The sequence below is a fragment of the Erinaceus europaeus genome, chromosome 2 (genome assembly GCF_950295315.1).
Source record: "Erinaceus europaeus chromosome 2, mEriEur2.1, whole genome shotgun sequence".
NCBI lineage: Eukaryota > Metazoa > Chordata > Mammalia > Eulipotyphla > Erinaceidae > Erinaceus > Erinaceus europaeus.
In genome coordinates this window covers 88,782,597-88,806,993 of record NC_080163.1, presented here as the reverse complement: position 1 = coordinate 88,806,993, position 24,397 = coordinate 88,782,597, and the positions used below count along the sequence as shown (strand labels likewise).

Sequence of the window (24,397 nt, the reverse complement as noted above, 5' to 3'; positions counted from 1 at the left end):
TGTGTGGAGTTGTGCCCCTCCTACCCTATGGTTTTGTTAATTAATCCTTTCTTAAATAAAAAAAAAAGGAGAGAAAAAAATAAAATATTTTTTAAAAAAACACAATGTACCAAAAAAAAAAAAAAAACATCTGTAAGAGAAGCAAATCCTCTCCTGTAATATTTCAATTCACCTTGATTTTACTAATCACCAATATGACCACACCCAAAAGTGGAAATAGCAGCTCATCTACATTCTCTACTGGGGCTTGCTTCCGGGATCCCCTGGTTTCCACTTTGACTCTAAAGAAAGGGGTAAAGTACCATCTGTGACCACTGTAAGAGCACCTAGAGTGACCCACATCCTCAGTACATCCTCTTGGAACAGTGGCCTCCTACTCGGCTTCTTTGTCCCCATTCTACCTTCCCACTTTGAGGCCCTTAGCTTTCAAGGTTCAGGTCACATGAGTTAAATTTTCCCATATGAACAAAGTCCCAACATCCCTGAAAAAGTGTCCTTAAAGAATTATCTTCAGGGTAGAGGGTAAATAGCATAATGGTTATGCAAAGAGATTCTCATGTCTGAGGCTCCAAAGTCCCAGGTTCAATCCCCTGCACCACCATAAGCCAGAGCTAAGCAGTCCTCTGGTTAAAAAAAAAAAAATTATCTTTAGGATTATTATTTTTTTAAGTGAGATTATACTTCCTGTTCTTCTGTCAGTTGCAAATCCCCAAAATAACTAGAATTCACTGGAAACTAATCTATAGTGTTTTTCATTGGAAGAAAGCAATCACAAAAGCTCTGACCCACTGAGCAGCTGGGAATTTCTTTGCTGAAGGTTTAGTTTAGTCTCTATTTTTCTAGCTGCTGGCCCCGCTCATATGATTCAGTGAAGGTCATATTTAATCTTGCAAAGAAAAGCTACCTAAGCAGTTCTTAGGTAGACTTCAGTAAGAATAAATTGCCTTGGCTCTGTGGATAAATCTGTTGCTTCTACCCGACAATTACAGTCAACAAGAATAAATGAAGGCAACTATAAAATACTGTAATTGATTTCCAAAGACTTTTCCCACATGCACGTTATGGGCCAACAGTGTTTGTTAATAGCAAAGTTATTGTTAATAACTAACCCGCCAAGAAAGCAGCAGCTACCAACTGTGTATATCCAGTTTATCAGCAAATACAGTTTGTTTATATGTACAAAAAGTAATAGGAGCACAACTAGAAGTTAAAAGTTAAAGGCACATACTGTTAGGAGTTTTTTAAATTTTTATTATTATCTTTATTTATTATTTATTGGATAGAGACAGCCAGAAATTGAGAGGGAAAGGGGAGGTAGAGAGGGACAAAGACAGAGAGATGCCTACAGCCCTGCTTCACCACTCATGAAGCTTTCCCCCTGCAGGTGGGGATCAGGGGCTCGAACCTGGGTCCTTGTGCACTGTAACGTGTGCTCAACCAAGTGCACTACCACCTGGCCCCCAGGAGTTTTTTTAAAGGCCTAGGTACAAAGAAGAAAAGCTAATTTTTGATCTTCTGGACAATGAGCCTTTAATACAAAGTAACAAATCCTACTGCATACTTACAAATCCTTATGTTTATGTGCTAAATACACACAACATTTGGTTCCCAATAAGACAAAAACTAGTGTCACCCACCCCAGAGTGGAATTCAACCTTCTCAGCTGAAAATCAAATCAACAAATATTTATCTAGTTCAAGTACTGGTGGAAAGTGCACTGAAATATGATGCTGAGTCTCAAGTAACTTACCATGTAAGTGTATAAGTGGAAAAATCCAAGTAACCAACAATGCTTATAACAATTCAAGAGACTAGAAACATTGACATGGCAATGGCACATACAGCATGTGTAGAAGAAATTCAGAAAAATTTACTATTTTAGGCTGAAGAAATCAGCTAAAGTTTGTTGAGGGAGGCACAGGGCCACGTATAGTTATAACCAGCCACTCGAACTTTGCTTTCCTTCAGTTCTTTCAGATTTAATCCCTATAACACAGATACAGAGGAGAGATGTGGAGACTTCAGCTGTGATAAGTCAAAGGTCACGCTCTGAAGTTACAAGGTGATCTTCTAGTTGGGGGTTTGTCAAGACTAGCATGCTGGGGAAAATAAAAGTTCCCTGAATATATGTTAAGATATCTGCAGCAGGGGTGCATATGTGACTGTCAATTTCCCCAGTACCATTTGTTGAAGAGATCTTCTATAACGCTCCCTTTTTTATATTTATTTATTTTCCCTTTTGTTGCCCTTTTTATTGTTGTAGTTATTGGTGTCATTATTAAATAGGACGAAGAGAAATGGTGAGAGGAAGGAAGACAGAGGGGGGAAAGAAAGACACCTGCAGACCTGCTTCACTGCTTGTGAAGCAACTCCTCCGCAGGTGGGGAGCCGGGGCTCTAATTGGGATCCTTAGGCAGGTCCTTGCGCTTTGCGCCACGTGTGCTTAACCCGCTACACTAAGGCCCGACTCCCCTCTTTCTTTTCTTTTGTTAACCAGAGCGTGCCTCTGATTATTGGTGGTACTAAGGGTTCAAACTGGGTCTTTCTGCATACAAGCCTTATGCATTATTTTTGCACTCTCTCTCCTGCAGAGGTTGTGTGTGTGTGTGTGTGTGTGTGTGTGTGTGTGTGTGTGTGTGTGTGTGTGTGTGTGTGTGTGATTTAATAATGATCGACAAGATTGTGGGATAAGAAGAGTACAATTCCCACCAGAGTTCCATATTCCATCCCCTCCACTGGAAGGTTCCATATTCTAAGTATATATATATATATTTCTTTTTAAAGAAACTTTATTTTTTTCCCTTTTGTTGCCCTTGTTATCATTGTTGCTGTTGTTGTTGGATAGGACAGAGAGAAATCGTGAGGAGGGGAAGACAGAGGGGGAGAGAGAGGTAGAAACCTGCAGACCTGCTTTACCACCTGTGAAGCAAAGCCCCAGCAGGTGGGGAGCTGGGGGCTTGAACCGGGATCCTTACACAAGTCCTTGCGCTTCCTGTCATGTGCGCTTAACCCGCTGTGCCACCTCCCAGCTCCGGAAGGTTCCCTATTCTTTATCCCTCTGGAAGTATGGACCAAATCTTTATGAGGTACAGAATTCAATACCTTCTTTCTCTGCTCAATACATACCATAAACATTTTCCAATCATCAAATATAAAAAGATGTGACCCACAAAAAATGATACCCACACTCACTTTCTGAATATATTTGTGACATAATTCACTTAAATGTGTTCCATGGTGGCCAACAGATTGTTCACCCAATAGAGTGCACACTTTACTATGCACAAGGATGCAAGTCAAAGCCCCCTCAGCCACCACATAGGAATGCATGCAAAGGAGAAGCTTCTAGAACAATGAAGCAATGCTCCTTCTTTGTCTTTCACTCTCTACCTTTCACCCTCTCACCCTCTATCTGAAAATAAATAAATAAATAAATAAATAACATAAAATAGTTCTCCAGGAGGGATGGAATCATGCAAACACAAGGTCCCACAGAAGGTCTGACAAGCAGGAAAAAAAAAAAACCACATTTTCCATTGTTGGTTGTTGAGGTTGTGTCCAAGTTTTAACTTACAACAAAAGCTAATTCAATAAATATCCTTGTACATAAATCTTTGTCCCATCTCTGGTTACTACACATGAATAGATTTGTAGAAGTGGAATTACTGGAACCTAGTTGAGCATTTTTAGACTTTAAATATACAGCACCAGGCTGAATTGCAGAAAGTTTAATTCAATGTGCAATCCAAACCACAAAGCAGAATGCTCAACTTCAATGCCAGGGACCTGCAGAAGACGTTCATAGCTCAATCTTCACTTATTCCACAGAACACTGGCCCACTCTGCTTTCCTGCTTTTCCTTTTCCACTTTACTCCTACCACCTGACAAATTTAACAGCAACAAGGAAGGCCACCATGGGGAGGGGAGAAGGTCAAAAAACAACTATCCTAAAACTTCTGACAAATTTCGTCAACATGTATCTTCTTTATAGGGTTATAAGTGGCTTGTGAATTGAGACTGGGATGTCAGATGATAATTTCCACTCATCCGACCTTCCTACCTCCAACATTAAGACCTCTAAGATGCTTTCAGCCAGGCCGAGTAAGAACCATATAACCCTCCTATTGATCTATCTAAAGCCAGCTGAAGCCTTGCATCTTTCCCATCTGACTCTTAACCAGTCCCAGATACAAAGGTCTAATTCTCAAGTCAGCAGTGGAGGGTTCACCAGAGTGTCAACTTGTCCTTGAGTTACCTATCAACTCTACTCAGTTCTCTTTGCTCATCCCCTCCTCCAATTGTCACAATTCAATACTTAACCCCATCCCCACATATCTCACCACTAACAACCTAGCTAGACGTTAGGACACTCTTTTCTCACCAAAGTAGTCTTTCCCCCTCATCTTCTTCAATAACTCTAGAGTGTGAGGACAAGAAACAAAACAAAAAATAAAACCCTTTCAAGTATAACAACACATTAGCTATTACTTGAAATAAAGCAATATATGTAGTTCCTTCTCACTCAAAATGTCAACCTCATGAAATGAAAATTTAGGATTCTAAGTTAATGAAGGTGGGATAGCATATTCAATTGTTTGGTTTTTTGTTTGGTTGGCTGGTTTTGTTTGGTTTTGTTTTGAGATGGACAGTGGTGAACCTGGTTAAGAACACACTATATCATGTGCAAGGACTGGTTGGAGTCCCTGCTTCCCATGTGCAGGAGGGGACTGCTTCATGAGTAGTGAAGTAGATCTGCAGGTGTCTCACTTTTCCTCTCCCTCCCCTTTCAATTTCTCTCTGCCCTATCCAATTAAAAAAAAAGAAAGTGGGAGTTGGGCGGTAGCACAGCGGGTTGAGCGCAAGGACTGTCATAAGGATCTCGGTTCAAGCCCCAGGCTCCCCACCTACAGGGGAGTCATTTCCCAAGCAGTGAAGCAGGTCTGCAGGTGTCTGTCTTTCTCTCCCCCTCTCTGTCTTCCTTTCCTCTCTCCATTTCTCTCTGTCCTGTCCAAAAGCAAACAAAACATCAATAATAACTACAACAATAAAACAACAAGGGCAACAAAAAGGAAATATAGAAAAAAGAAAAAGAAATCCAAAAAAAAAAAGTTCTTTAGCTCCTATAAAAAGATGACATCTCATCTCCATAAGGAACAACATCTTTTTTTTTCTTATTAGAAGACTAATGGCTTACAGTCAACAGTAGTTTGTATATGCATAACATTTCCCAGTCTTCCACAAAACAGTTCAACCCCCACTAGGTCCTCCTCTGCAGGAACAACATCTTAACCCTCTTGTGGCCTCTACAGGACTTTGCCCTCAATGCAGAACAACAATGGTAGAAATTACCCCACTCTCTGAAGGGGGCTGGGTCAACATACTCTGCTACTCGAGGAAGTATGGTTCTGCAGTGAGGGCAGCCTAGGAATGTGAGCTCAGAATGACAGGGATGCAGAGGTGACACAGGCTCCTGTGCTAAATATGCATAGACATGTGCCTGAGATCAGACTGATGGGGTTTACAGTTAACAGTATTTATATAAGTCTTCCCATATTTGGGAGCTTCTCTCTACCCTGATACAGCTTTCTAGTCCTATTCTTAACTCTGACACCATCTTCTCAAAAAAATACTCTTAGTCCACTTGCACAGTTAGCTGTCAGGCTCAGGCAAAAATTCGTAAAGTCATGGGTCCCTTGGAATATACCTAAAATAGACTTCCTAGCTTCTTCCAATATGAAGACCCCATTTCATCTGCTATGCTCTTACTTTTAGCTTCCTGATTATTAAGCAATTTTTTCCTGCTTTTTATTTTAATGCTTTTCAGCCATCAAGTTACAGATGCTACCATGAAACCAATCTGACTTTCCTGGGCAGCTGACCTCATCAGTGTTGTCCTGGCACCCCACCTCCACAGAGTCCGATCCCATGAGGGAAAGAACAGGCTGGGAGTATGGATCAACCTGTCAACACCCATGTCCAGCAGAGAAGCAATTGCAGAAGCCAGACCTCCCACCATCTGCACCCCATTAAGATCTTTGGTCCATATTCCCAGAGGGATAAATGGGAATAAAAGGGAAGCTTCCAGTGGAGAGGAGGAGATATGGAACTTTGGTGGTGGGAACTATGTGGAATTGTGCCCCTCTTATACCACAATCCTGTCAATCATTATTAAATCACTAATAAAAAAAAAAAAAAACTGACCGCCTACGCGGGGGGGCAATTCACAGGCAATGAAACAGGTCTGCAGGTATCTATCTTTCTCTCCTCCTCTCTATCTTCCCCTTCCCTCTCAATGTCCCTCTGGCCTATCCAATAAAACAGGGAAAAAATGGCCACTAGGAGCAATGGATTCATAGTACTGCCACCGAGATCCATCGATAACCCTGGAAGAAAAATAAAAAACAAAAACTTGACATCTACAAGTCTAATAAGAACAAGTTAAATTATAAACTCTTCTTTCCTTATATCATGTTAAGTGTGAGAGTATCAAATGTTACACAGATAGCAACAGACTGATAAGTACACCTGGAAAGAAATTATTTATGAAAATTACATAGTCAAGTAGCTAAATCCCTAAAACGTTTGTCTAGTGAAAACTGGACAGACTTTTTGTCATATAAAATTCTAAATTAAAACATTTCACTGAACTATTTGTTGTGTCTTTAGATGCTCAGAATTGATCATCATAAAGTAAAATAAATAAGTAAAAATTTTGTAAAGTAAATAAATAAAAAATAACCACATAGCCTTCTATTTCTTATAAAATGGGGAGTAAAAAAGTGTAAGACAGAGGGGATATGGAGTTCTAGTGGTGAGAACTGTGCGAAGTTGTACTCCTCTTATCCTATGGTTTTGTCAATGTTTCCTTTTTATAAATAAATTTTTTTTTAAAGTATAAGACATACAGGGATTTTTTTTCTTTTTGCTTTATTTTTTTTACTTTACTTTATTTATTTTTTATTTTGGGGGGGGTTCTTCTTTATTTCTCTTTCTTGCTTATTGGAGCTGAATTCATTACTCCTGATGGCCTTCCAAACAAGATGAGACCCATCAATAAAATCTTTCCTGCTTCTTCATAATGAAAAGCTCTGAGTATCACAGCCATTGCACTGTGTATCATCTTTCACTTGACACTTCACATGCACATGGGTGGAGCCAATAGCGTTACCACTGATTCCCCACTACGAAAAATTGTCTAAAGAATTGTCAAAAATGAGGAAAACGGGTTTATCAGCTTGCTTTCCTATATAACAAGGTCTTTGAACCCATAAAAACAATTTCAAAATTGACCTGGGAAGACCTCCTTGATTCATTGGTTCTTCATCTATGCTATGCCCACACCTGAGAGACAGGGAACTAGGACACACTGGTGAGTAACGGAGGCTTGTTTTAGGGGGAGAGAGTGGGAGCTCTTTGGCAGGAGAGATAAGGGTACTATAGACAATTTTAAATCTGGATTTTTTTTATTTTTTATTGACACCGGGTTATCACTGGAGCTCAGTAGTGCTGGCACTAAGGATTCACAGCTCCTGGAGGCCTCTTCTTTCCTTCCTTTCTTTTTTCTATTATACTTAATAGGACAAAGAAAAAAATGAGAGATAAGGGAAGAAAGTTAAGACACCTGCAGACCTGCTTTACCACTTGTGACTCTGAATATTATGTGTTTCTACTAGCCCATGTCCAGCAGCCTCCCAGCAAGTGATTTTGATACATGTGTAATCCCATTCCCAAGATGATATAAGTCACATAACCCTATTTGATGGATTCCAGAAAGGGAGAGTGATTGGACAGCTCATAAAAGAACTTCAAAGTCTACCCTAGGCCTCTGGGCGCAGGAATTCACGAACAGTCTTGTACATCACTGATTGTCAACAGGGTGCAGTGCTTTTAACAACAGAACTGATGGAGCCTGGTGGTAATGCACACAGTGTAGCACACACATTACCATGCTTCATCTTCACCTGTGCAAAGAGGAAAGTTTCACAATTGGTAGCTTAGTCTACAGGTGTGTCTCTCTCTCTACGTCTCTCCATTTCTCTCTCTCTCTGAAAGAGAGAAAGAAATAGCCATTGGGAACAGTGGAGTCATCATGCAGGCACCATACTGAGGCCCAGCAATAACCCTATTGGCAAAAATAATAACAACAATGACAATAATTATAATTATAATAATAATAAACTGGGTTAATATAATAACAATAACAATGGTTCACAAGCTGAGATCCCTAGATCCCCAGCAGAACTCAAAGATATTGCTAGAGGAGGAGGTCTTTGGCTACCTTGAGAAACTTACAAACCCTAACAGGAGAATGAGTTGATCTTAAAAATTGGTTGCCTGCAGACCAGGGAAATGGCTCAATGGGTAAAACATGAGTGGAATTTTCCAGGTGTGGGGCCCTAGGTTTGATCCCAGGTATCACATAGGTGCACCATGGACAGAACCAGGAGAAAACTCCACAGATGGTAGAGCAATGCTTTGGTCTCCATCTCTCCCCTACTTTCTGTCTCTACTGTTTACCCTTCTTGCTAAAAGAATAAAAGGTAAGCCAGGGAAGACATGAAGCATTATTGCAAATGTGTTAACCTCTTCATTTCCCCTGCACCACAAGAGAAAAGAAAAAAAAAAAAAGACTTATCATAAAAGTAATCAATAGCTACCCAGGCTGTGTAAAACACTAAGTTTCTCCACCATGGGACAGAATTAGATACTAGCTTTTGCAAGTCTGTCAGTTCTGACTGAAATCTTAGATGTTTCTGTGTAGTACAAATGAATTTGTGGGGCCTTCCTAAATAAAAGAAAGCAATTTTGAGGACACTTTGCCAAAAGATGGCGCTGCTCAGAGAGAAGATCATTTTGAACGGATACTTCAAGGCAAAGTGCTGTGACAGGCCTGTAATGTTTAGGTTTGATCCAGACTTAGGGACAAGGTCACTGTTCAGTACCAGATGCCTGTGGGACAGGTATTTCCCTTGGTATTTTATAGAAAAGATTGGCTTCAGATTTAAATGTAGATCCTATAGATAACTTATGGCACTTTGTTGAAAACTGAGATTTAATCAAACTTCTCCCAATCTTATCAGTCCCCAGCCGTGACTCTCACCCCAAAGCCACTTATCAGTCCCCAGCCCTGACCCTCACCCCAAGGCCACTCATCATTTCTGTTTTGGGCACCCATTAAGCAACCAATATTGATTATACTCTGGACAGAATCAGTGTGCAAATGGGTAAACAGGGAAAGTTTTCACCCACTTCACTGTGTGGGAAAGGACAATGTATCCCATACAGATTAAAAAAAAAAAAAAGAACCGACATCATAGTCAATAATAATTGACATTTCACAGCAATTTGTACTATCATTATATACTACTTTACATATTTTTGTCAAAACTCCCCCCTCTCCTCTCAATTCCTGTCTTATCAAATACAATTTAAAAAAAATGGTCACCAGGAGCTATGGATCAAGTGAGGCACTGAGCCCCAGCAATAACCCTGGTGGCAATTAAAAAAAAAGTTACAGGAATCAAGGGGAGCTGGAGATCCAATGTCCTGTGGTACATGAGGATGTCAGTTAGGTGGAGGGTAAGGTGTGGTGACACCTATGAAAGGGGAACTGTAGTCACCTACTTCCTATTACACTTCCCTCAGTCACTCCAAAGCTAACCTTATCAAAGCAAGGACTGCAAAAGCTGAATAAGGGTAAGAGACTGGTACACTTTAACAGTGACTCTTTAGTCACTATCAGGCCACCCCATCAGCTGGGGCCCCAGTCAGGCAGTCCTGGGATTCCCACACAGACACGGTGGGCCTAGACCTCAAATAGATCCCTCTCTCCATTGTCACTGGTCATCTCCATCAGGAATAACATAATGGACCCCCTTTGGGGGGGCCCATAAGACTTTGCCCTCAATATGGGTCAACAATGGTAGAGAATGCTCCATCCTCTGAAGGGGAGTTGGATAACATACTCTATCTACCACCTGAGGAAGATGGGTCCTGAAATTGGAGCAGCTTGGAACGTTCCTACTCATGAACACAGAATGTGAGCTCAGATCTACAGGGATACAGAGGTCATATAGGCTCCTATGCTGAATATGGACCCAAAATCAAATCAATGGGGTTCACAGTCAACAACTGTACATACACCTTTCCCATATTTGGGAGCTACTCTCTTCCCTGATCCACCTTCCTAGCCCTTTTTCCAGCCATGACATCATCTCCCCAGACAATAACTTGGGTCCACCTGCATATCACATGTCAGGCTCAGGAAAAAAACTCGTATAGTTATGGACCCTTTGGAATATACCTAAAATAGGCCTACTACAAAATGGAGACCCCAAATCTTCATCTGCAGTATTCCAGATTTTAAGTTCATGATTAGTCAACAATTTGTTCAGCTTTCTATCTTAACTCTTTTCAGCCACCAGGTTCCAGATGCTAGCATGATGCCAACGGGACTTCCCTGGGCAGCCGACCCCACCAATGTGTACTGAAGCCCTGCCTCCCCAGATTCCTGCCCCACTAGGGAAAGAGACAGGTTGAGAGTATAGATTAACCTGCCATCATCCATATTCAGCAGAGAAGCAATTACAGAAGCCAGACCTTCCACCTTCTGCACCCCATAATAACCCTGGGTCCATATTCCCAGAGGGATAAAGAATAGGAAAGCTATCAGGGGAGGGGATGGAATATGGAGTTCTGGTGGTGGGAACTGTGTGGAACTATACCCCTCTTATCCTATGGTTTTTGTCAGTGTTTCCATTTTATAAATAAAAATTAAAATATATATATAAATTCTAAAAAGGGGGCTGTATACCTGTGACAACCACCTTGTAAAGCAACATTTCCTCAATAAAGTGACATTACCAAAAAAAAGTCATAGTAAAATACTAAAATCAAACAAAGATATGCCTGTAATAAGAGATAATGAAGAGCCTGAAATAAAGATGAAGAAAATTCAGATTAAAACACAGTGAAGTTTGGGATATATATATATATATATATATATATATATATATATATATCCAATTGCTATTACTCATAGGTCATCTGTCTTCCATGAATATCACACTAACTTTTCCTCTAACAGGAAAAATTCCATTGCCAAGATTGTTTTGTAGTAAACACTCTGATGTTCTACATAAAATACTTTTTGTTTATCTCCTTAACATTGTGTACACTCTCAGAAGTAAAATATCTTCTTGCAATGAAGAAAGGCAATGCTTAATCCATAGCCAGAGTCCCTAGCTCTATTATATTAATAATAATCTGACAGAGTTTTGAAAATAGTGACATACATGTTGCAGACTGCTATAACTTATGCAACCTTCTCTTATACACAGTATCTCACTTGTTCTCAAAAGCAACCTGATGAGATATAGATAAATTATACTATCATCTTCCAGAGAACTCCAAAACGCAAGAACTATTTATTTTTTAGTTGTGTGTTGTCAGATCACCAACTGGAACACAATCTCCCTAAGGAATAAAGAAACTGTCATTCTGTTCCCAGTTAGTTCCACAGAGCCCAGCACTTTGTCTGGAGTATAGTAAATGTCCTTGGATTATTTACTAAATGAATAAATAAAGTCCTTGTCTGCCTTACGCCCTTTCTGGTATAAAGCACATAACTGAAGCATGTCCCAGATGCTGCAGATAGAGTTCAGTGATCTGTTTTCTATCAGAAGGAAATTGTGTAAAAATGCTCTAAATACAACAGAAAAGTATAAGTATATCCTTGAAGACCAGAGAAAACCAATGCAAATCAAACATTAAATATTCAAATGTGAAATTTTCCACTACTAAGTTTAAATATCCTTAACTAGTTTTGGTATACTGAATATCTGCCTAGAAGAGGAAAAAAAAAAAAAAAGAGGGAAAAAAATTGGGCCACAGTTCATAGAAGTGTCAGTATTTTTTGGACACCAACTTGTTGGCTACAATTTGCTTCCATTATAACCATAAACTTACTTTGATTATGATGACATGTTCATGGATAAGTAAATCTGAAATATGTGGGCTTGTCTCTAACAGAAAAAAAAAAAGACAAGTCATTGAGAATGAAATATGTAAATGTTTAATATTAAGAAACAGTTACAAATCATAGCATGCAGGAACTCTTGGATCTATGAGGTCAATATCATCTTACAATACAAGCTAAGTTATAAATTACAATCACTAATAACTGACTAATAACTAATGACTAATAACTGTGACTTTGCCACATTAATTAATTGATGTTCCAAGGTTACCCCTTAGATACACGAGTTTCAGTCCTAAATATTCCATTTGCTGAAAGAGCTGAGTTTTCCCAGGATTTCTTGTTTCCCTTTATGACCTTTACTCTTTCAAAAAAAATAATAAAATTTAAGGGGGGAATATAGAATGCTCAATCTGCAGCTTTTAAGCAGGGCTCACCTTGAGGTAGTGGGGAGGAAGTGCATCTGTAATTTTTTTAATTTCTTTATTGGGGAATTAATGTTTTACATTGGACAGTAAATACAATAGTTTGTACATGCATAACATTTCTCAGTTTTCCATACAACCTCCACTAGGTCCTCTGTGTGCACCTGTAATTTAACATCAAGATCATCCACTTTTCATACTATTGTCCCCAAGCCCCAGTCTGCACCTGCCCTTCAGCATCAGAAAGTGCAAGCTGCTAAGTTCCAATATTATTTGCACTCGGTCTGAAAACTAATATATGACTGCAGGTTTGACAGCAACCTTGATGATTCCTGAAAATCCACAACAGGAAATGTAACTAGCCTCCACCCTCCCTAAATCATTCATCAAAAGCAGACAAGAGTCAGGGCAACAGGGAGACTAGTGGCAGAAGGCAAATATCAGCGCGTCTCATTTTTGCAAAGCTTCTGAATTTATTTATTCCATAACCAAGGTCAAGGAGCATTACCCACTGCCTACACTGAAGGGTGATGACAACAGGAGGCAGATGCTAAATTGTCCCCCCAAAAAAAACCACAGAACTACTAATAACAATCAATAATAATAATAAAGTGAAAGCCACGCTGATGTTTGGCAATATCTACTGCCTGTCCCAGAAGTTACTAACTAACTCTGACCCTCTAAAGGTCCTGCCTGCACTGACTTGTCCCATATGCTTCCAGTCCTCCCTTCTAAAGAGCCAAAGGTGTGCGGGAGGGGGGCAGGGAGATGTGCTTGGCAAAAGGCCTGGGGTCAGAGCGATGACAGTGGGGCCTGCGCAGAAGGAATGACTTAGATCTCCAAGTCCACGGATCTTGGAAGAGGCTTCCCGGGCCGCTCTGGCCAAGCCGGCTCCCAGACCAAAGCTGGAGAGCTGCGGGTGTGTGTATGGGGGGGGGGGGGGGACCTGGAGAGCTGGGGGGGGGGGGCTGGCGCCCCGACTGGCGGAGGGCATCGCGCGGGAGGCGAGCCCCGCTGGCTGGGCGGAGAGGAAGTGGCCGACCCGGCTTTGCACCAACCATGTTCGGCCGGCGGGCGAATGCCACTGCGCACCCGGAGCAGGGTCGGAGGGCACGGGGCGGGCACTCGCGGGGTCCCCACCCCCCACACACAACGGCAGCAGCCCTGGCCCCCAAGACACCCCCCCCCATTTCCCCCTAGCAGACGCCCGCTCATCCCCCACCTCACGCCTGCCAGCGGGACGCCCACAGCCCCCAGACGCTCCCCACCCCCACCTCGCCCGCTCCGTAGCGGCGGCGGGTCAGGCCCAGCGCGCGAGGCCGGCCGGGGGCGCCCGCGGGGACCTGAAGGCGCCGGGCGCTAGGCCGCGGGTACAGCAAATGACCCCGGGGCGCCGCGCCCCGGACCCCAGGACGCGCTGCTGGAGCCCCCCCCCCACCCACCCCCGCCCAGCGCGCGAAGACAAGTGCAACGACAAAGCCCCCAGGGCCGGGCCGGGCCGGGCCGGCCGGCCGCCCGCCGGCGGAAAGAAGGACGCGCTGTCCCTCTGGAGTGGCGGCGGCCCAGCCCCCAGGAAGCCGGGCGCGCCCGCCAGGCCCCGCGCCCAGCCTCGCTAGGATCCCGCCCTGCCGCCCCGGCTGCTGGCAGCCGCCGCCCTCGACCCTTTGCCGACCCCGAGGGGCGAGCGAGCCCGGAGACCGCCTTGGGGCTTCCCTGCAACTTTGCTCTGGCCGCTTAGACCGCGGGGCGCAGGCTGCCCCGGGGGCGGCGGGTTCCTTCCTCACTCTGAAGGCTGCCGGAAGGGAGCCTCCTCCGCCACGCAGCGAGAAGGACCCACTCCGGTCCTTCGCTTCTGGTGGCGAAGGTGTCTGTAAACAGACGCACAGACACTCGGGTACACGATAGTCTTGTTTTTAAAAGAAGGCCCCAATTCCAGCGGACCTGCACCCCACCACCACCACCACCACCACCACACCACACACACACACACACACACACACACACACACACACACACACACAACACCTGGGGCGCAGAATCACACAGAGCAGGTCTGTGTCCATGGAGCCACCTCTCCGCATCTGCAAATCCAAAAGTGAAATTAAGTCTCCACCGACCTCCTCCTCCCTCTCCTCCTCCTCCCTCTCTACCTCCTCCTCCTTGCAGCCTCAGCAACCTTAGTAGTAGCAGCAGCAGCAGCAGCAAAAACCTGCTTCCCCTAAAATCAGATGATCCATAACAGCGCCAACTGTTCCTCCAAAATAGAGCATTAATATTTATGAACACCAGCATTTTCCGTTTGCAAAACACCGTGTCAAACCATCAGGACGCGCGCACACACATATCTCCCCTCCGGTCCACATAAACATGCCCTCGAGAAAAAGCCCACACGCACAGTCACAACTATTATTTGAAAAATGTTACCTCTCAGTGTGCTTTTTCACGCTACCAATACAATTCCGCAAGGTTTAAGTGTTGCTAGGGTATGTGAAATGGAAATGAAAGCCCGTCAGTTGAATAATCGCAGGAGCAAAACTAAAAGTTACTGCCCAGCTTGCCTGAGAACAGTCCAGATCGAAAGCAAAACAAGGAGAGGAAACTGCGAAGAGCGGAGGCTGGAAATCCCCCCACCGCACCCCCCCCGCCCTCCTCCCTGCCTTCCTCCTCCCTCCCGCGCCTCCCCCCTCCGCCCTCCTCCCTGCGCCCCTCCTCCCCAGTGTTTGTTTCAGGCTTGTGCAACCGGGAGGTGGAGACCGAGGGAGGCCGTGAGCGTCCCTGCTGGGAGGTGCGGAAGTTCGCCGCGGCTGTTCATTGGCAGGCAGCGCGGCTTTCATCATTTCTCAGAAAGTCTATTTCATTTTCACTTCCCCATGTCTCGGCAGCTGGAGCAACAAGCGGCTGTTCGGGTGTCTGTTCCTTGCACCTCAGGACTTGCGCACACTGGCGTGGGGGGGGCCCCGGGGGTGACGTGACGGGCGCCTGCTTGAGTTCAGGCTAGAAAAGCATAGCGGTAGGAGAGAAAAGCAGGTGCCTGACTACTTGGTCCTGGAGGTTGGAAGGGAAGAAGGGAAATCTGGGGGAAATTAAGAGGCTCTAGACAGTGAATGAGGCAGGTGTAAATGGTAATCAAAACCCCTCTTTTCAGAGTGAATAATAAATTCATGTAATTCCACTTTGTGAAATTACCAATTTTGCGAACTCTTGCCTACCCTCAAAGGAATAAAAGCAGCAATTTTAACAGGCAAGACCACATTGCTTAGATATTGATGCAAGAACTGGACCTAGTGACTTACATCCTTAATCTTATTTGAACGCAGCTTATCAGTAACCATTTGAGGGGACGCTGCCATCTCTGACACTAACTGGGGAAAGTTTGAGGACTATAAGAACCTACTAAATCAACAACTGCACACTCCTGAGAAATTATCATTGGTGCAGCAGGAGTTAGCTTATTGCAGGATGTATAGGGCAAGAATGTCAGTTAATTTTGCTTCCAGATGTCCTGATAGTAGTTGGTCCAGGACAGAGATTTTATCATGTAGTACATCCCACCAGTCCAAATTTGGCCCTCTAAACTTAATTTGGGAAGGTTGCTTCACCTAAACCTCAGTATTTCAATATTGTGAAATGGGGATAAGTGAGAGCATACAAACATATAGGTACAGCACCTGTCACCTTCAAGATATGTTAGCGCATACCATGCTCTTGAGACCTACTACTTTAAAAGTATGGATTCTCATCTAGTTAAAACTGCTTCTCGCCCCCCCCCCAAAATTTGGCCTTCTCCCAAATTTCTTTACTCAGCAGAGGAAGTTCCTTCCTGAGAGGTTATAACTATTTATATGCAAAGACATAAGAACATAACTCCTTGCCCTTAAGATAACTCAGATGGGAGTGTTCCTGCTCTGCTATGCCTGGGACCTAGGTTCAAGCCTAGCTCCATAGGACTCTGGGAGAAGCTTCTGTGCCATCTGGAAAAGTCAGCCAAGAGTATTGAAGGGCCTGGAAACGACAAAAATAAAATAAAATTGAATCATCCCTATTCTTCACTAGGCATTGAGTCCTATGGACTGGAAAAAAAGATAATTCAAAATCTATCAATATGTTAAAGTGAGAATTACACTTTCAGGATTCCATTTTTGACTGTGGTCTCAGAAATAGATCTAACAGTCTGGGAGATAGCATAGTGATTATGCAAGACTTTCATGCCTGAGGCTCCAAATTCTTAGGTTCAGACCAGTGCACCACCATAAACCCAAGCTGAACAGTACTCTGGAGAAGGAAGGGAAGAAGGAAGAAATAAAGGAAATAAGGACTTTTTGGTTCCTGTTTACTAAACATTTTATCTTACTTTATATCTTATTGCCTTTTAGCCACCAAGTTACAGATGCTATCATGATCCCATCCTCAATTCCCTGGACAGATGACCTCACCAATGTGTATCGGAACCTCATCTCTCCAGAGCCTACCCTACTAGAGATAGAAACAGGCTAAGGGTATGGATGACCCACCAACGTCCATTTCCAGTGGGAAAGTAATTACAGAAGCCAGACCTTCCACCTTCTGCACCCCACAAAGGATTTTGATCCATATTCCCAGAGGAGGAGAAATGTTAGGGGAAGATGACCAGAGGACTCTGAACTCCAATTCTATCAGGACCAGGAGGGAGAAGAGGAAAAATGGAAGGACACTCAGAAGAAGTAATAGGTTTAGGTGTGACTTAGGAAAGAAGAGAAGGCAGGACCATAAAAATAAAAAAATGAGTAAGCATAAATATAAGCAGGTAGTTACAGCAATAATAGCCAACCCACACCTGTGACCTTGGGAGAGTCACTGCAATTTCCAATGGAGGGAAATGAGGACACAGAACTCTGGTGGTGGGAAAGGTGTGGAATTATACCCTTGTTATCTTATAATTTTGTAAGTCAATATTGAATCACTAATTAAAACAGAAAGGGAGGGAGTAATAGATCTTGCATAGACATTATTTTTTTTACCCCTTCATATACCACTATATACATAATTGTAGTAGTAAGCCATATAGAGTCATTGTATGTAAACTCTGTTGGATAATTGTCACTTTTTATCCAACTATGGAACCAAGTTAAAAACCCAGTTGTCTGGGTTAGGGAAATATCACAATGGAAATGCATTGTCCTTGAATGTCTGGGGCCCCAGAGGTCCCAGGCTCAGTCCCTAGTACCACCATGAGCCAGGGCTGAGTCTAGTCAGTCTGTCTGCCCCCCAATCCTTTCTTCTGAAAATAAATTTTGGGAACAAAAACAATGATACCAGTTGGCTGCTCAGTGGAGCAAAGAGCATAGTTTGCTTGTGTTCAGTCTCTGACATTGTGTGCAACCAAGATATCTCTCTTTCTCTCTCTCTCTCTCTTAAAAATCAGTAAATAACATAAAGCCAAACAAATTATTGTTTAATCATGAACCTAAAGGCTGGAATAGTGCAGATGAAGAATTGGGGGGGGGGGTCTTTGTTTTATAGATAGTTAGTAGGCTTATTTTAGTTATAGCCAAAAGGGCCCATGACTATACTAGTTTGTTGTTGTTGTTGTTGTTGTTTGTTTGTTGTCCCTGAGCCTGAAACCTAATATGCCGGTGGATCCAAGTTATTGTCTGGGGAGATAATGCCATGGCTGGAAATAGAACCAGAAAGCTGGATCAGGGAAGAGAGTAGTTCCCAAATATGGGAAAGGTGTATAAATATTGTTGACTGTAAACCCCATCTTTATATGTTAACTTTTCAGCCACCAGGTTCCAGATGCTACCATGATGCCAACCAGACTTCCCTGGACAGACAATCCCACCAATGTGTCTTGGAGCCCCGATTCCCCAGAGCCCCACACCACTAGAGAAAGAGAGAAACAGGCTGGAAGTATGGACCAACCTATCAATGCGCATGTTCAGCGGGGAAGCAACTACAGAAGCCAGACCTTCCACCTTCTGCATCCCATAATGACCTTAGGTCCATACTCCCAGAGAGATAAAGAATAGGAAAGCTATCAAGGGAAGGTATGGGATACAGAGTTCTGGTGGTGGGAATTGTGTGGAGTTGTACCCCTCTTATTCTATGGTTTTGTCAGTGTTTCCTCTTTATAAATAAATAAATAATCAGTAAATATTTTTATAGTCAGTGTTAGTGTGTTCTGATCAGTAGTTTCTTGGTCCTACTCCCAAGTATGCCCAGACCTGCCTCCTTCTTCACCCCCACTGTGTTGCCTTCATTCACTTAATGTTGCCTCCATCTTGGACTCCCTGTCTCCTAGCCCCGGTTCCAACGGACTAGAAGCCTCTCTACTGTGTAGGTGAAGGAGAAAATTAGGTTCAAGCAAAGTACAAACCCAATATTAACTCTACCCCCTCAGAGGCTTCTCTGCTGTCTTCAAAATAAAGTCCATATTATCTGATAAAACTTACGGAATTCATTGTAATAGGACAACAGATTTCCAGCCTCATCTACTATGGAACTCTAGCCCCTCCTTTGTCAAACCAACTCCTATGTTTTGTTTGTTTGCTTGCTTTTTTTTTTTTAAGTAACAGGGTCATTTCTCTTAATTCTTTTTAAATCCTTAGTATGGTGCCTGGCACACAGGCATTCAGACACATATGAATTAAGAATTATTTGTTACACCACTCAGGTTCAAGTTCATCCCTGCCGGGCTAGCATCGTGGGCAGAAGAGATGATCCAGGAACCAAGCTCGTGGAAGTAGCAATACAAATCTTTGTTCATGCAGGAGTCCCAGAGTCGGGCATGAGTGCAGCGGGTTAAGCCACGTGGAGCCAAAAACCACAATGGCCAGTGTTCACCTCCCAGTCTACACACCTCATCTCCTCTAGGTCGGGATGCAGAAGAGAAAGAAAACAGAAACAGAAGTGGCTTTTATAGGATAAAACTGGAAGTGGCAAGTAGGAAACGGAAATGGCTAGGAAAGGAGGTGGAGAAAGGAAAAAGGCATGCTGGGAAGGTAGAACTTCCTTAGCAACTGTTGTGATGGTTTTAACTGGTGGGATTAACATTAGCCTGCAGGCAGGGTGGGACTCGAGGTAGAAAGAAGATAGATCAAGTGGGATGGGTGGGGATCTTTCAGGCAAAACAATGATTATATAAATAGGCCATAGTGTCAGCAATGCAGGATGGAGCAGGGGGTCTGGCTTAATGCCCAACAAGCCTCACTCACTTGAAGTCTCATTCACTGGCCTTCTGCATCTCTCTATCTAAAAAGGAAAAAAAGAAAGAAAAGAAAGAAGGTGGAGGGGAAGGAGAAGCATTTGGCATTTGCTCTTGTATCTCATAAAATATTTTATATTTTATCAAAATATTTCATGTTTAAGGACTGATGACATATAGTTTTTGCAAGATGTGCATACCTGAGACACCAATAGTCCCAGGTTCAATCCCCTACACCCATCCCCATATATTAGAGTTGAGAAATGCTCTGTTTAAAAAAAAAAATCATCAATAGGGGTTGGAAGGCAGCATAATAGTTATAGAAAAGACTTTCATGCTTGAGGCTCTGAAGTACCAAGTTCAGTCCCCAGTCAGAGCTAAACAGTGCTCTGATATCTCTCTCTCCATAATATATATATATATATCTGTATTTCTCACCTTAAAATAAATAAGCAAAATAAAATAGCATTTTAATATAATTGCAATCTATATTTGTTGTATAGAATGCAGTAAGTACAGGGAAATTGAAAGAAGAAAATGAGCCACTTAAAATCGCCCCAGGATGTAGGACATAGCGTAATGGTTATGCCTGAAGCTCCAAAGTCCCAGGTTCAAGCCCTAGTACCACCATAAGCCAGATCTGAGCAGTGGTGAAAAAAAAAAAAAATGCAAGAGACTATATATCTATTGATAGTTTTATGTTCTGTCTTCTTATAATTTCTCCTTTTTAAATTATTTTTGTTTATGTATTTGATAGAGACAGAAAAATTGAGAGGGGAGGGAGCTAAGGAGAGAGAGACAACAACACTTGCAGCTCTCCGTCACCACTTGTGAAGCTTTCCCCCTGCAGGGACTTGAACCCGGAAACTTGCACACTATAATGTGTGTGCTTAACCAGGTTGAACCCTCCTCAATCGCTATCGAACAGGCCATGGCCGGTGTGCCGCTATGTTCCATCGCTGGGGAGCCAGAGACGACCCGAACTGCCCCTGCGGCTACAGACAGACTATGACCCACATAGTCAACGACTGCCACCTCTCCAGATTCAAAGGAGGTCTCGAAACTTTACATCAGGCTCAACCTGATGCTGTTGACTGGCTACGGAAGAAGGGCAAACGCTAGAAGAAGAAGAACTAGGTGTGTCACCACCTGGCCCCCTTCTTATAATTTCTTTAAAGGACTGCTTCCAATATTCCCCTGCTCAGTCTTCCTATATATTTGATAATGCACATTTTCCATATTGCTTATGTCCTATTTTTTTCCTTGACTGACTCCTTTTTTGCAGCCAGCTCCCTATTATGATGCTTCCAGACAGTTTATCCTCCATCCTGTTCCCTGATTCTGTTTGTTTTCTCTTTGAGTGCTTAGTCTCAGTCATGCATGTTCACAGCTTCATATTGTCATTATTTGGTAATGACTCCAAAGTTTGTAACTGCTGTGCTTTGAATAGATCGACTCCTAGATATTCCTCGGGTTTTAGCAAATTAAACATCTGAAACTAAATTCATAATGTCTTTGCCAGTAGCCTTGAATTTGTCACTTCATTGATTATCAGGAAAGTGGGAGGTATCACAAACACCCCTTTCCACTGAAAATCCACTTAGTATTAATAAAGGCAGTCAAGAGATGTTTCTTAGTCCTTTAATGTAGTATATGTAGTCACAAATCTCTGTGGAAAATGGATCAATACAGAAAAATGTAACTTTTCTGAAGATTTTCAGTAAAAGTAGCTGTTGCTGTACTAAAGTCATATGAACAACACCTTATTATTATATGTGTGTAGGTTTATACATGTGTACATTTGACATATAATATTACCTGTAAAATATATATGTAACATTGTTTAAACATTCATATAATAAAACCAGGGTGAGCTCACAAGTGAGACATGTTTAAACTAAATCTGTAGAATGGGACATCCTAAAAGATCTGTTTGGACACATTGGGACTGTTCTCAAATGATTCTGGTAATGACAGTGATTACGTGGACATGCAGTATAATGCCCTCATTACATGAGTGCAGCTTAAGTAGAGAAAATTTTTTAAATAATTCACAGTTAACTCCTTTCAGACAAACTTGTGGTTTATCTCTCTAATAAATGAGAATGATTTTTTAAAGAAATAGTAATTCAAGCAACAACCATGCATTGAGTGCCCATATACTTTTCTTAGCCTTAGTGATGTGAAAGTTGACAAAAGTAATGGCCATATCTGCTTTCTAAGAAATTTTCTTGCAGTCTAGTAAGTCAGCATGTTAATTTTTTTCTCTATCATCCTACTAGTAGCACAGGTCTATAATCACAGTCTTTAGAACTATACATTAATGTTAAGAATGTAAAAGATAATGACTTAGAGAGAGTCGGGTGGTAGTATAGTGGGTTAAGCGCACGTGGTGCAGAGCAAGGACCAGCGTAAGGATCCCGGTTTGAGCCTCCAGCTCCCCACCTACAGGGGAGTCACTTCACAGGCAGGGAAGCCAGTCTGTAGGTGTCTTTCTCTCCCCCTCTCTGTTCCCCTCCTCTCTCCATTTCTCTCTGTCCTATACAACAACAGTAACATCAATAACAATAATACTAACTACAACAATAAAACAACAAGGGCAACAAAAGGGAATAAGTAAATAAACATTTTAAAATCTTTTTAAAAAAAGATAATGACTTAGTAACTAAAGTATGTATAGCTATGATTAAATTTGTAGTACTGGATCAGTCTGTCAACAGATGCTGCAATTTCCTCTATGGTAACACTGGTATCACTTGCATCTGGAGCTCTTCTCTGCTATGCTGTAACTCAGGGAATTATGAAATTATAGAAAATGAGTAATCCCCATTTGTCAAGGCAGTCCACCAATGCAAAGCCATAGATGACAGTTCCGCATTGCAAAGGTTATTACTATAAAATCCATATTGAATAAACATACAACCAAGGTGGATTTTCATTGAGATAGTGAAACTGTGAAGATGTTGAAAAGTACCTGAATCAAAGCTCAAGAGCCACAGACATTAAGTCAGAGAACTTTCTCCCCCCTTCTCTTCCCCCTTCTCTTTTCCTGTTCTTCCTTCTCCTCCTCCTGTTCCTCCCCTTCTTCCTTTGACTCCTTTTTCTTCATTCTTGGGACTGAGGCCTCACATTTGCATAATTCCACTGTCCCCAGGCTGGCTTTTCCAGTCTTCTTTCTGATGCACATAGAGGGACACAGAGTCATACACTGTGGAAGAACCACTGTTCCACCATCTGTGGAGCTTCCCCCAGTGGTTGTAGTGTTCCCATGTGGTGCCAGTGCTTAATTCCCAGGGCCTCATGCATGGTAACATGTGTGTCCTTACCACCCACAATGCTTGAGTGCTATCTCATGTAATGGTTTCTTCCATTTTACTAAAAACTTCAAAATGAAGCCTTTTTTGCTATAACTATTCTCTGAAAATAATGAATTTAAATTGAATAACAGATCGCCCAATCCTTACTAAATAATATTAATTTTCTCCCATCCTTCTGACACAGAGAAAATACTTCCAGGATCTATGTGTGAGAGAAATTTTTTCTTATCCAAAATTAAGACTTTAAACTTTGCTAACCTCATACATTAATTTCTGGCTTCCACCCCAATGACTTAGAAATATGTGTTCTTTCTTTAAAGTGACAAACAATAAAATAGTGTATTTTCTCTTAAAGTTAGAAGGAGAGGCAGGGAGATGACACCACAGGAAAGCATAGGACTTGCATTATGTCCAGAGACAATCCCTAGTATCATGTATGCCAAAGCGACACGGCTCTCTTTCTCTGTCTTTCTTTCCTGTAGATAGATAGGTAGGTAGATAGATAGATAGATAGATAGATAGATAGATAGATAGATAGATAAGCAGACAGACAGATAGATAGACAGACATAGAGATTATGATAAAGTTTTTTAAATTGAGTTTTTCATTGTCAGGGCTTTACCATTCTGGGCTGACCTTTAGATAGAAAGAGAGAGGCAGAGACAGAGAGAGAAAGAAGGAGAGACATCACAACACCAAAGTTTCCTCTAACGTACTCATGAATCTTTGTCAGTCATATGGTGAAACAAAGCACTATCCAGGTGTTTACCTGAAATACAAATAATTTGAGAAAGAAAGAAATCTCAAATTTGTAATGTAAGCTCAGCAAACCACATGATCATCAAATATGTGTATTTGAAGATCTTCTTTCTTCCTGCTTCTATTATTTTATTGTCTTTGTTTGATAGAGACAACCAGACTAAATGAGAGGAGGGGGAGATAGAGAGGTAGAGAGGCAGAGAGACACCTGCAATGCTGCTTCACCACTTGTGAAGCTTTCCCCCTGTAGGTGGGGTCTGGGGGCTTGAACTTGGGTTGTTGCACATTGTAATATGTGCACTCAACCAGGTGCACCAACCACCTGGCCCCCTTCTACTATTCCTCTGTAAGCTCCCCACTCACAGTAACTAAAGCCTGATAACATTCAGTAAGTTCTGTATCTTCCCAAATATATTAGCTTTGGAGAATGATACACCTTTCTTTTCTTTGAAGATATTTGAAATTTTGCCAACCAGAAAGATAGGACAGTGTCATAAAACAAAGGATTCAGCATATGTTTAAATTCTCTTACTTCCTCACAAATCTGCATCTCCATGATATCCAAAATGTACATACAAAATAAGTAAAGAGATGAAAGATTTCACTAATATATGGAACCTAGAGAACTGCTGCACATGAACTTGCAAAACAAAACGGAAGCAAACAAACTTTTTAAGACTTTGTGAGAACTGTGGTGGTTATTATTCTGAGGTGAGAGTGTAGGGACACAGAACT

General features: G+C 42.2%; 1 protein-coding gene and 1 long non-coding RNA gene across 6 annotated transcripts in view; one reads left to right on the top strand and one right to left on the bottom strand.

Annotated features, from left to right (window-relative positions):
- IRF2 (interferon regulatory factor 2) overlaps window positions 1–15,037 on the bottom strand; it is a 106,256-nt gene extending 91,219 nt beyond the window's left edge. Inside the window, exon 1 of one of the 5 annotated variants that reach the window (XM_060183987.1) lies at window positions 14,828–15,037. The gene's annotated coding sequence lies outside the window, so the exon portion shown is untranslated. Of the gene's footprint in view, window positions 1–14,428; window positions 14,520–14,553; window positions 14,681–14,827 lie in introns of those variants that run through there. The other 4 variants (XM_060183997.1, XM_060183970.1, XM_060183977.1 and 1 more) reach the window with 4 other exon arrangements.
- A 259-nt stretch (window positions 15,038–15,296) lies between these two features.
- LOC132536952 (uncharacterized) lies at window positions 15,297–17,372 on the top strand. The gene is made up of 2 exons (XR_009548477.1): window positions 15,297–15,430; window positions 16,777–17,372. It is a non-coding gene; the product is annotated as an uncharacterized LOC132536952 (long non-coding RNA).
- Window positions 17,373–24,397: the final 7,025 nt, after the last annotated feature.